Genomic DNA, 13,061 nt, shown 5'->3' with positions numbered 1-13,061 from the left:
GGGCGCATACTTTGAATAAAATATTTCTTATCATTCTCTTGAAATAAATGTGTTTTTTTCTTGAAAAAATACCGGTTTCATATGTATACACCTGGTATATAGCTATTTCAGTCAGCATTATTTCTTTTGTTCTTGCAAATACATCGATATCCTAGTTGGAATATTCTGGAGCCAGAGATATATTCCCTTTCAATTTTCTTATCTGGGCAGTTGAAACTGAGTTGCTTTAGGCGTTTTTGTTAAATATAACCAGGTTTGGAGAGAAGGTATTTGTGTCCAAAATGTATCTTCTTTTAGGGTAATTCTCACGTCATATTTCTGGAATGATTCTATTGATGGCTTAATTAACATTATAATTTCGCAGCTGGAGCTGGTCGACGTTAAATATATCGGTTCACTGGCTTCACAAATATTGTTATCAATTGTTTTTATACAATTGTTCTGATCTTCCTGATACTTAAGGTAAAATATATGCAGTCTCAGTTATATTTCCGATTAATTGTTGATATACTAAGTGTGGCAATATTTTATATAGTTGATAAACGTCTCTTTCTAAAACGAAAAAATAAAAAAATCATTAATCTTTAAAGCGGTAAGTGATGTTCAGTGGTAAGTTCAGTGGTTTTCACCTGTAATTCTTTATGCATGTCCTGAATTCGGGCATTAACTATAAGACTTTGTTTCATTAGGATTCGACTTAAGTTAGTTTGTTTATCTTGTAGTTCATCCATTACGTTCATATTATTTGCTCCGTCTTCCGAAGTTGAAAGTCAAACTACTGGTCCTAAAATGGATCCTATGAACCCGAGAATTGAAAATCGCCTTTTTTTAATTATCCTGGGTTTTATGTCAGTTTTCAGCTTATAGTATTGTACACCAATCCTGTTGAGATTGGTTGTTAAGATTGTTAAGGTGTCAATCGTATCGACTCCAGATTCTCGCAAAAAAATCCTGAATTGTTTTTTAAAGGTTGGACCTGATAATGCGTGAGGCTTAATGAGAGTATTTGGAATGATAAGCATACAATCCATTTCCATTTTAGAAACCTTAAGGTTGAACTGTACCACTCCATCTGTAGATTGAGAATTATAATAATTGAAATCATATTGATTATAGTTTGGAATTCCTCTTAGCCAAAAAGAAAGAAGAAAGGCAACCTCTAAATACTCTTCCTTTTTTTTTCTTTCGTTTTTCTTTCAAAACCTTTTTGTTCTTTATTCTATGATTGCTATAACTCTTATTTGTAGGAATAGTGTTATAGCAGACAGTATTAGGAGCTAAGTTCAAAGAAGAATTTTCATGGGATTTGTTGTTTTTAGATTAATTATGTCATTTTCTAAATAGTTTAAAAAGGCCCAACATTCTTCCTCTGAAACTTCCTGTTATTCGGGAAGATGCTTGTTTTTTATGATTTTACTACAGAACTTCATTGTGTGTCTTCTCAAATAGCAATTATCACAAGCATTTTCCCATTCATATAGTTTAATTAGTATTTCTGATTCATTGTCTAAGCAGATAACGTAATTGTCGTCAATTTTATTATCGGTATTATTTTCTCCTAAAAAGGAGTAAACCTCTTCTAATTCTTGAAGAATCTTTTAGCTGCTGAATGTTCAGCTGATCAAATGCTTCGTTTTTCATCGCTAATTTCAACAAACAGGTTTTCGCGATTAGTGCCCTCTATTATACGTTTTACAATAAATCTTATATCATTCAGGGGTCCTTCAAATCGATGTACGCTAAAAGTAGGTTTCGCAAAATCGTATTCTGTGGCCGATTCTTCTAGGGGCCTGTTGGCGAATTAAAAATTTTTCACTTCTTCCTTTGTCTTGATGATGGAGGCATATATTTGGCCTTTGCGAAGCTTCGTCGAAATGATTGACGCACCCTAATGATTGACGTAGATCGTAAGCGACCTTTAGTTTATCAACATGGTTTTGGAAACGTTTTCATCCAGGGTTTCTAGGATCGCGGTGTGCTTATCTAATAGGTCTATTATTTTATAGGGGCCGTAACTTTTGCTGTCTAATTTATTACTTTTTGCTTCCCTTTTTAAGTATACACAGTTTTCTACTTTTCCAGTGTAAAGTTTTATTTTTCTATCATATAATTGCTTTGACCTCTCTTTTGTTTGAATCAAATTATTTGAAGCTATGAGTTTGATTTCTGATACCCTAGGTATTAACTTTTTAAAATATGACACGTAGGTTTTCAGCTTTTCATAAGTGGGAAATGAACTAGGTGTCCGCCCAGTTTTTTTCGAAAATTAGTTGAAAAGGTGTGAATTTTCTTGCTTCATGAATTGAAGTGTTGTAGAGAAACATAGGAAATGGTAATAGTTTGTGGCAATTATCATAATTATCAGCATAAGATCTGATGCAATGAACTAATATTGCATGACTTCGCTCTTAGGATCCATTTGATTTCGAGCGGTATCCGAAAGTGGTTATTTGTCTGATTCCAAATATTTTGGATAATTTTCTCAGAAGGGTGCTTATGAATGCACTGCCCGATCTGTTAATGTGGCTTTTTGTGTTCCATATTGGCAGAATAGGTTTTTTGTTAACTCATGAGCTACTATTGTTGCTGTTATATCTGGTATTACCACGGCGATGCAATATCATAAAAAGTTATCCTGCATGGTAATGATGTGTCGATTTCCATCTGGGGTAATGGGTAACGGGCCTACAGTGTCGAGAGATACCTTGTTAAATGTGTCCAGGGGTATACCTGTTATTATCATAGGGTCGTCCGTTTTTGGTCGCATAAGTTTTTGTTCTTGGCAAGTCCCGTATGCCCGAACAAATTCGGGGACTTGCTCTTTTATTTCTGGCCACATAAATTATTCACGCACTTTTCTGTATGTTTTATTAACACCCTTGTGGCCTCGAATTTTGCTTTGGTGATTTTCGATTATTATTTGTTCGCATTCTTTTTTCTGGAGGTACGATTAGACAGCCATAACAAATTATAATTTTGATATCAACGTTGTCAAAAGTATTTTTTTAGTTGTTGTTTTTTAGGTAAAATATTTTTTTAAAAAGTGAAGGTCCTTAATGAAGTAAATTTCAACGAGGAATTCAATGGTGACCTTCATTTTGACCTTGAAGTTGACTTTCATGGCTTTTTAAGGTCAACATTATTTTTTCATATGGAAACCCCCTTTTTTATATCTGCAATCGATAAAGCGGAAAATTCTACGTTCAGGTATGTACCCAAGTTATAGGTCAATTGTAACGTTCAAGGTCAGTTAGAGGTTATTTAAGATTAACAAAGTTTTCCAAGAGGTCAGTGTAATTCCTAAAGTAAATTTCAACGAGGAATTTAATGGTGTCCTTCATTTTGACTTTAAAGTCGACCTTCATGGCTTTTTGAAGGTTAACTTTATTTTTTTAAACGGAAACCCCCTTTTTACATCTGCAATCGATAAAGCGGAAAATTCTACGTTTAGATATGTACCTAAGTCACAGGTCAATTGCAACGTTCAAGGTCATTTAGAGGTTATTTGAAATTAAAAAAGTTTTTCAACAGGTCGCAAGTGGACGTATTAAATTCTGTTCCCTTTGGGGTGCTTTATTAGCGTGAGTCCCCTTGCCTCTCACGTTTCGGGGTTCTTGATTAGCGTAAGTCCCCTTGCCTCTCACGATTCAGCGTGCTTGATTAGCGTGAGTCCCCTTGCCTCTTACGCTTCCGTGAAGGTGTTCGAACTGAAAACCTTGTGTTTCTTGACAAAAAGCTATGCGATTGTAAAAATGAGTTTCAGCCTTACGAATCATCTCCATATCAATCAAAGTAGCCTGTTGCAGAATCCGATTCTGCAGTTAGTCTAAGCTTTGCGGCTGCTTTGAGTATACTTTGCTCTTTAAATAACCCCCCAAAAAAATAGTTGAGAGCGTCAGATCAGGAGATCTATCAGGCCACTCGATTTCACCCCTTCTTCCAATCCACTTTTGAGGGAACTGAGTATCCAAATATGCTCGAACCTCCCTACCGTAATGAGCCGCTGCTCCGTTCTGCTGGAACCAAATATTTTAAAAATTATCACCTGTAATCTCCCATATTCTTGGTACAATTTGATTTCTGAAAAGCTCTTCATAAGACCGGGCATTGAGATTACCATCGATGAAGAAAGGTCCTAACAATGTATCATTCAAGATACCGGCCCAAATATTAATCTTTTGTGGATATTGTGTGTGACTCTCCAACATCCAATCAGGATTTGTGTCGGATTAATATCTACAATTTTGCCTGTTAACATTACCTTTTAAAGTAAAAGTAGATTCATCTGAAAATACTGTATTGTACAAGAAAAGAGGATCTCTATCAATTCTGTCCATCAAAATTTCACAAAGTTCAACCCGACGATCAGGATCGTCTTCATTGAGTTCTTGTACCAGATGAACTTTGTAAGGATGGAAATGAATGCTTTTTAAAATGTTCCGCACTGTCTCAGGAGCAATGTCACGCTTATCACTAGCTCGACGTAAACTAAGGTGTGGGTTTTCAACAAATGCTTGGGCTATGTCCATCTGCATCTCCTCAGATCTTGAAGATTTTCACCAACCAGTTCTTTGAAGGTCTTTGATAAATCCATGAGTCATAAAAGCGCCTTACAGTTCTTTCAATTGTCGATTTTGAGACGGGATCTAACCCTTCACCATTACGAAAAGTGCGATTAAAAAGCAAAGGAACTTTATCATAAGATCGAACTCGATCTCCCCAACCACGCATCATTAATACATATACCCTCTCTCGTTCCAAAAATTTAGCTTGCGCCATAATAATCTTTTATCGAATAATAGTAAGTATGTACCCGTAATACGTAAATTTAGTTTCATTTCGTAATATTCGTATGGAAAAACGGTATAGGACTTATGGTATTGCCTTAGGTATTGACTTAGGTATCGAGAAACGGTATAGGAGTATATAACTCTTCGGGGAGGAACAGAACTCTCACCAGAACACCTGGAACTTTTAACAAAAAATTTGCTTACGATTTTACAATATTCAAAACGCTGTAACCAAGATCAATACAGAGCTCACCAATGAATTTCTCGTTGAAATTTACTTCAGGAATTACATTGACCTCTTGGAAAACTTGGTTAATTTCAAATAACCTCTAACTGACCTTGAGCGTTAGAATTTACCTATGACTTGGGTACGTATCTGAACGCAGAATTTTCCGCCCTATCGATTGTAGATTTAATAAAAGGGGGTTTCCATTTAAAAAAACAAATTTGACCTTCTAAAAGCCATGAAGGTTATTTGTGTAAAAGGCGTTGATAGGGCTTGTGGTAAACCAAATCCCGAAGGACGAATTGTTGCTGATACGTTGGGGGTTCATGGATAGTTTAGCTGAGGGGCAAAAGTTACGGTTTTACGTTGCCTCTTTTTAAGCAATGCTTGCTCTAAGGGAGAGACTTCTTCCTGTGTGAGTCCCAGCTATCACTTGTTTCGTTGAGTTTTTTGCTATTGGGATTTCTTGTTTCGAGTTCTTTCAACTCATTTAGGCCCAGTGTATTACTGAATTTATTTTTCGAGCCAATTCAGTTTCACTTGCTAGATTTATTTCCTGAATTGCCTTAAGGGGCTCTTAATCGGTTGGTCCTTCGAAAACGGCAGTGATTCCATGACAATTTCTCATATTTTCTTCAGTTTCCTCTTTTACTACCCAATCCTTGTGAGTTTGTAATAATTCATTAAATCGAGAGAATGAATCCTTCGGCTCTCCTTTAGTCATTCGTGTCTTGTTAACGTTAATTTTTTCCCGTGATTGCTCATCGGTCCTTTCTTACTCTGACCAACTATCTTCTCTATCACTCTAAGGTGGACATTTGGTTATAATAGGCCCGGTTTCTTTTCCTTCTTCGGCTTGGTCTTCTTTTTCTTTGTCTTTCAATAATGTATGGAATTGTCCTGGTGCCCAGGGGGGGGGGCACTCAGCTGTAAGTTATGAGTTGGGAACGCTGCTAAAGATATTTCCAAAGTAGGTAAAACGCTTTGTTTTTTCTGAAATATAGGAGGACGCTAGGAAGTAAACGCTTACTTCTAGTGCTTTCATTTAAACATCTGGAAGTTTTGGAGGAAATGCCTGTAGATTGACTGCTATCTTTAGATTTTATAATCGTTGGAGGTTGCATTCTTGGCGAACAAGGCTTAGAACTGCCATTTATAGCTGATGGTCCTTCCTTTGTTAAGGCCGCAGTCTTGATCCTTGGATTTGTGACCGTGAGTCTAACAAAGGGTTTAGCGGGTCGTGCAATGCTTTTTTTGGCTTGACTTGTCTATACTAGTAGTAGCCTGGCAGGCTTCTTTTCACTTTTCTTCTTACTTTTGCCTAGATGAATTGTTTAAAATGGAATTTTTGGAAAAAGCGTCGGCATTTGTGTTTAACTTTCCGGGCTTATGTTTGAAGGAGTATTTATAGTGTCTTAATATTAATCGCCAACGAATTAAATATTGTCCAGGGTCTTTTACTGAATCTATTCATTTTAAAGGTTCATGATCACTAACTAGTTGTGAATTCCCATCCATAAACATAAGTCGACATTATTGCACTGCATATAAAACTGCGCGACCTTCTTTTTCCGTAGTGGGGCGATTGCACTCGGCAGTATTCAGCACATGGCAAAAAATATGCTACAGGAAGATCTATTTTTTCTTTTTCTTGGCTCAAAACAACGCCTACCGCGTATCCTAAGGCCTCTGTTGTTATGGTGAAAGGTTTCTGAAAGTTAGGGTATTGTAAAATTGGACTTTCACACAAGGCCTTTCTAAAATCCTTGAAACTTTCTACTTCTTCTGAGCCCCAAATCTAAAATTCTTGAAAATGTTAGTGAAGAGCTTGATTCTTGCTGAAAAATCTTAAATGAATCTTTTATAGTACTCAGCTAGACCCAAATTTTTTTATATTTCTAGGATTTTTAGGCATAGGAAATGTTTTGACTTCTTCGATTTTCTAAGGGGCTGATTTTACCCCGTCACTGCTAATTATATGGCCAAGATATGTAATTTATTTGAAAAGAAATGAACCTTTTTTCTGGTTGAATTCAAATATTTGCCTCTTTTAATCTGTTTAGGTGGCGCCTTACCTTCTTCCATGTTCCTTCGGGGTTTCTGCGTAGATCACTATGTCGTCAAGATAGACAAACAATTCCACTCCTTGTAGTCCTAAAAGAACTTGGTCCATTAAACGTTGGTACGTTGCAGGAAAGTTTTTCAAACCCATTGGCATTTTAATGAATTCATAGTGGCCGTTTAAAAATGAAAATGCAGTTTTTGGTCCATCGACTGGATTTAACTCAATTTGATGAAATCTATTAGCTAGATAAAAAACTGGGAAGTATCGGGCCTTTTCTAGATGATCTAATATTTCGGTGAAGTTTGGAAGTGGATTAGCGACGTGAATGTTTTTTTCGATTTAATAACTGGAAATCTATGACTACCCTGTACTTTTTTCCCCTGTTTAGTCCATCTTTTTGAAGATTGTTAGCATGGGAGAGCTATAAGGCGATTTGAAGTAAACAATTGCACCTTCTGTCAGCATTCTGTCGATGATAATTTTTGCTTCTTTTTTTTTGAGTAGACGAAAATCGATCAGGTAGAGAGTGAATTGGTACTTTACTTGTGTGTATATTGCGATGCACTATATGCGTTTAAGTTAAAGGCTCTCCAGTCAAAAGAAAAAAGACGGGATATTCTTGAACTATTTCATTCACGTGTTCTTTCTCTTCGTTATTAAGATGATCTAGTTCTAGAATCCCTAAAATGGCTTGTACTCCATTTTCTGGGGATATGTAGTCTTCGTTAGATGAGTACTCGTCCAATTCATATCCTCGTGAATTAAAATATACAAAAGGGATGAGTTCTTGTGAGTTGATTTCCATTTCTAGGTCCTCATACGTGGTATTATTCGCGTAAAAGTTAAAAGTCCTGTTTAAATTTGTCACTACGGCTTCTCCTATTATTAACCCTTATGTAGTTTTTACTGACGGTAGATACCCTTCCTTCAATTCACTATTTATTACACGTACTGGAATTACCTGCTAATTATTAACATTCTCATCATTTATGATTGAGAAAGTATTAAAATTGTCGGAAATTTGAGACCACACTTTTTCAACGGATCTCCACGTTTCGAGACCCCCTGAATCCGAAAATCAGGTTTTCGAGATGGCGTCTGTCCTAAAAGAAAGAACAAGTTCGTCAAGCAGCCAGTTTTGATGAAAATTCAAAATGTGAGCGCATTTTGAAAATTTTTGAGACAAATTTTTTCTGAATTTGAAAATTCTATGTATGGATATTTATAGTATTGAAAAGAACAAACAATTTATCCTAATGACTTTTTTCAATAAAAAGAAAATTCTCAATGTTATAGCGTTTTAAAAAAAATTTTAATCAACCGAAAATCAAAATTTGAAGCCGAAAAACGCAGGATACGAAAAAAAGTCAAGAAAAAAAAAATATTTATTTTTAAAAGCCCACAAGATCATCATAACCAATTTTTGGATTCTCTTCAAAAATCGAAAATTCAAATTTCGATTGCACAAAAAATAATGGAAAATAAAAAAATCCATTTTGTGGACAAACTATTTAGGATACGAAAAAAGATAAAATCATAAAAATGCTTATTCCAAAAAAGATCTACAATTTCGTTAAGAATCACTTCTTGATAGGACGCGTACTTTTTGTTTTATTCGTGAAAAATAGCGTTGAAAAAAATAGACAATTTAGAATATGAAGACGCATATAAATACTGCCATCTAAAATAGATCTTTTTGATAAAGTTTTTTTCAAGCATTCCAAATGCAAAGAATAAATATCCGAGCACAAAACGCGAGGTGTAATTATGTTCGAGCGCGAAGCGCGAGATTCAACCGTCGCGCGCCCTAGTTGCGCTCAAGCTTGCGAGCAAAGTGAGCCGCACGCGTAACGCGCGATGAGAATGTGATTTTTCCTTTTATATTAATCGTGCCTTGGCCCGTTACTTTAAAATCAAGTATTTGACCTTTCACAGAATTCCGACCTTTTCTTGACAAAAATATTAATGTCGACTCCGTCGTTACTAAGAATTGATCCTTCTTTCTCAAAAAGTCTGAAGATAAAAATGCTACGACAGGAGATTATCGGCTGAGCTTTGCGTGGAAGATTTTACGCGTTTCCTTAGAATCTGTACGCTCGCCTGGCGCTCTTGTTTCACCTCGCCCGTCGCAGCGTCCTCGCGGCGACCGCAGTTGCAGTTTAAAGGCTCCATGTTACGTGGAAGAGGAGATTGAGAGCTGGCTGGCGTGTTTATTCTTCCACGGGAGTAATTATTATTTGGATAGCCATTATTTTTCATGGGAATAGTGGGATACTAAAAATAAGAATTAGACGGCATGTAAGGATACTGATATGGAGGCATGTAGTTATTTTGATTATTAGAAATCTCTAGAGAATAAAGACGCATTCACTGTAAGAAAAATTTATGTTAATTTTCCTGTACATGTATTGGAAGTAATTAACTTATACATGGCTGGAAATTTTCCCATACCTGAGTATGGAAAATTTCCATACGGGGTTAGGAGTTTACCCATACTTTTTTGGAATTTTTTCCATGTCCCGGTATTAGTAAATTTCCACACGTAGGACGGAGTTTTCCCGCAACCTGAATTTTTACAACGGGTAAATAAAAAACAGAATTGAGATAGAGAGATAAAATATAATTTAAAGTAAAATATTATATAGAAAGGAACATAACATCTATAAAAATATATCAATTCACAAAAAATAAATTTTGAGAAATAAAATCAGCTTCTATTCCTTTATGTGGTTCAGCAAATTCTGGACTTGAGGATTAACCGTATGGAGGTTTCTCTTATTTCTTTCTCTTTTGTGGCCTCCCATGGGGCTGATTTTTTTGAATACCCTGCAAAAATGAAAAAAGAATTATTACATTTGGAAATTATATAATATACAATACGAAACTAAATGTTTTCTGACCAACTTCAGACAAGTAAAAGGACCTGATTGATGTTGGAGATACTTCATTAACATAAGTCGAAGTTTCGAAAGTCTCTCAAATATTTTCATTAAACAGGACTCTGAAATGATTGCAACAAATTTTGCCTGACTACCTTGGTGAGAAGAGCGTATGGACTCTTAAAGCATCGAGTGATGTTAATAAATGATCTTCAATATGTACCAGGTCGTTTCATTTCTCTAAAGTAGATCAAAAACCATTTGATTTATCACTGTTTGTAATAATGAACTCACCGTTGGATAAACTCACAAGTTCTACTAATTTTCTTTCTGTCTATGCATCCGAACGTATACAATGCCACGAAACAGCACAAGAACCCTTCCAAGATGCTCCTAAGTTCCATAATTAAGTCGCCTTCCACAAAGACCGGGAACGTGGCTTTGTGTTCAAAGAAATATTTTCCTGCAATAGGATAAAATTAACCAAAACAATTTTTAAGAAGGAACTCTTCTACTAGAACGGATGAATTTTCAAACGAAAAAGGCAAATGCGCAACAAAACAATTAAATTTTCACCTAAATAGTTGAAATTTCCACGGGGAAAATAATTTTACATAAAACACAATTAAATTTGTTAAGAAAGGTTAATTCTCAACAAATAATGAAATGGATGATACTTCAACCAAAAAGGGTTTTCTTCTGAAATAGAAAACATTTGAATTCCACCAAAGAATACGAGTTTTCAACAAAATATTAAGAACCTCAACATAGATTAATTTTAACCAAGTAGCTGCATTTTTAACCAAAATATTTCAATTTTCTACGAAAACTAAATAAAAAACTTGCTTTTGAACCAAATTGAAAGAATTTTAAACAAAATAAGTAAATTTTTAAGCAAAGTTATGGATCTTAATGTACTAAATACATTTTTTTCTATAATAGTTAAACTACCATCCAAGCAGTTGAATTTTCAATCAAAAGAAATTAATGTAATTCACATATGACTGAAAAAATGAGTAAAGGGGAAGATCTAGTAAAAACAAGGGAAAAAGAGGAATTGATTTCAAATCGTAGATTTCAAATTATTTATGTCTTACGGTCCAATCGTAAATCGAAAAAATAAATATGAGTCAAAAAAACATGTTCTTCGAAACTCAGATATTTATTTACTAGAAAAAACTCCTTTTGAAACTTCCTGTACATTTGTTTATAAAAATAGACTCAATAATACGTCGTTGATAAGTATTTTTTTCTGTAGCTAATATTTTAATACGTTTAAAATCAAAATCAAAGTAATAATTGAAATTCCAAGAATGTTGCGACAGACCTGTGTTAAAATTCCCAACTTCACAATCTCTTTTGTGTTCAGCAATTCTAGTTTTTAATCTCCTGCCAGTTTCACCTATATAAGCTTTATTACAACATTTACATTTAATTAAATAAATAACACCAGATAAATTTTCAATGGAATCGACGTCCTTTCTTCTTGACAAATAATTATCTAATGTATTAGTGTTTTTAAAAGAAGCATTGATATTACATTTTTTAAGTGAATTTCTTAATCTTTTTGATAGGCCCTGAATGTAAGGCAAAGTAACATTTAAATTAAATCTATTGTAAGTATCACTCCAATTTCTTTTCTTGTTAATTTTATTACTGTTATTGTAAAGCTCAGTGTATATGTATGTATGCTATATGTGTGTATACATGTATGCATATGTATGGATGTGTACATATACACATTTAAAAAATTTTTTTAATTTCTTATTTCAAATTTAAACTCAATTACGCGCTTCCACATCAGTGGTTTTCAATGGAAGCTTGCTTATTACATCATCGTTCATTACGTATTCTGCATGTATTTCTAAAACTGTCAATTTCTGTTCGTCTGTCCTAACCTACGCTAATTTGTTTTTCTCATCCAAATTTTAGAAAAATGTAGTTCTAATCGAGTGAAGTCTCGAAAAATTTTTTGAGACTTCTAAAAAATGACTAAATTTTAATTAATTTTTTTAAACAATTGACTGAAATGTTACTTTTTTTGACTGAAAATTGATCTGTTTGACTATTTTAAACTATCATCAACTCAGATAACAATGTATTTAAATCTACGTAATTATCCATCATATTTGTTCAGACTAAAATTACTAATATTTAATATAATTATTTAGGTTAAGAACATTTGAAAAAGGTATGCATGTGTACCGAAACGCCAGGAAGTTTTAAAAGGAGTTTTTTCTAGTAAATAAATATCTGAGTTTCGAAGAACATTTTTTTTTGACTCATATTTATTTTTTCGATTTACGATTGGACCGTAAGGCATAAATAATTTGAAATTTACGATTTGAAATCAATAAATATCAACGGTCGAAGAAAGGATTGATTTGTTTCATCAAATCATTTTACAAAAGAGGAATTCTTCGTAAACAGTATTTTCTAACTATTTTGTTAAAAAATTATTCTACTACGTTAAGATCCATTGCTTCGTTTTACAATTTAACTATTTTGTTGAAAATTCTTTTATTTAGCTCACAATCAAATTTGTCAAAAGCCTGTTGAAGTTACATTATTTGTTAAATATTGGTCGTTTTTCGTGTTCACTTTTTGTGGAAAATTCAACTGTTTTTGTTAAAAGTGCTGTTTTTTGGTTAAAATTCATCAGTTTTTCTTGAGGTTCTTACTATTTTGTTGAAAGCTCGTACTCTTTCGTAAAATTTAACTGTTTTTTTACTTAAAATTGAATTAATTTTCGGTTGAAATTTGAACCATTACACTTTTGGTTTAGCATTCATCTTTTTCAATAAATTCGATTATTTATGATTTAAAAAAATGCTGTTTTGTTGTGATATCAATTATTATATTTTTCGTTAAGAATTTTCGTATGAATGGATTGAAAATGTAACCTTGTTTAAAAATACAACGATTTTGTTTTAAATGTAACTCTGCCATAGACAATTTGTCTGCTTTGCTGAAAGTTTATCTTTTTGGATTAACAATTTTGGGCCCGGATGCAATAAGGGCACATAAAATTTTTTCGTGCGAAAACGAAGTCCCCTGGAGGCTTTAGAAAAAATTTTCGAATTTTAATTTTCAAAAGATAT

This window comes from Belonocnema kinseyi, chromosome 5 (genome assembly GCF_010883055.1).
Source record: "Belonocnema kinseyi isolate 2016_QV_RU_SX_M_011 chromosome 5, B_treatae_v1, whole genome shotgun sequence".
In the NCBI taxonomy this organism is placed as follows: domain Eukaryota; kingdom Metazoa; phylum Arthropoda; class Insecta; order Hymenoptera; family Cynipidae; genus Belonocnema; species Belonocnema kinseyi.
Note: the sequence above shows the minus strand (reverse complement) of the source record.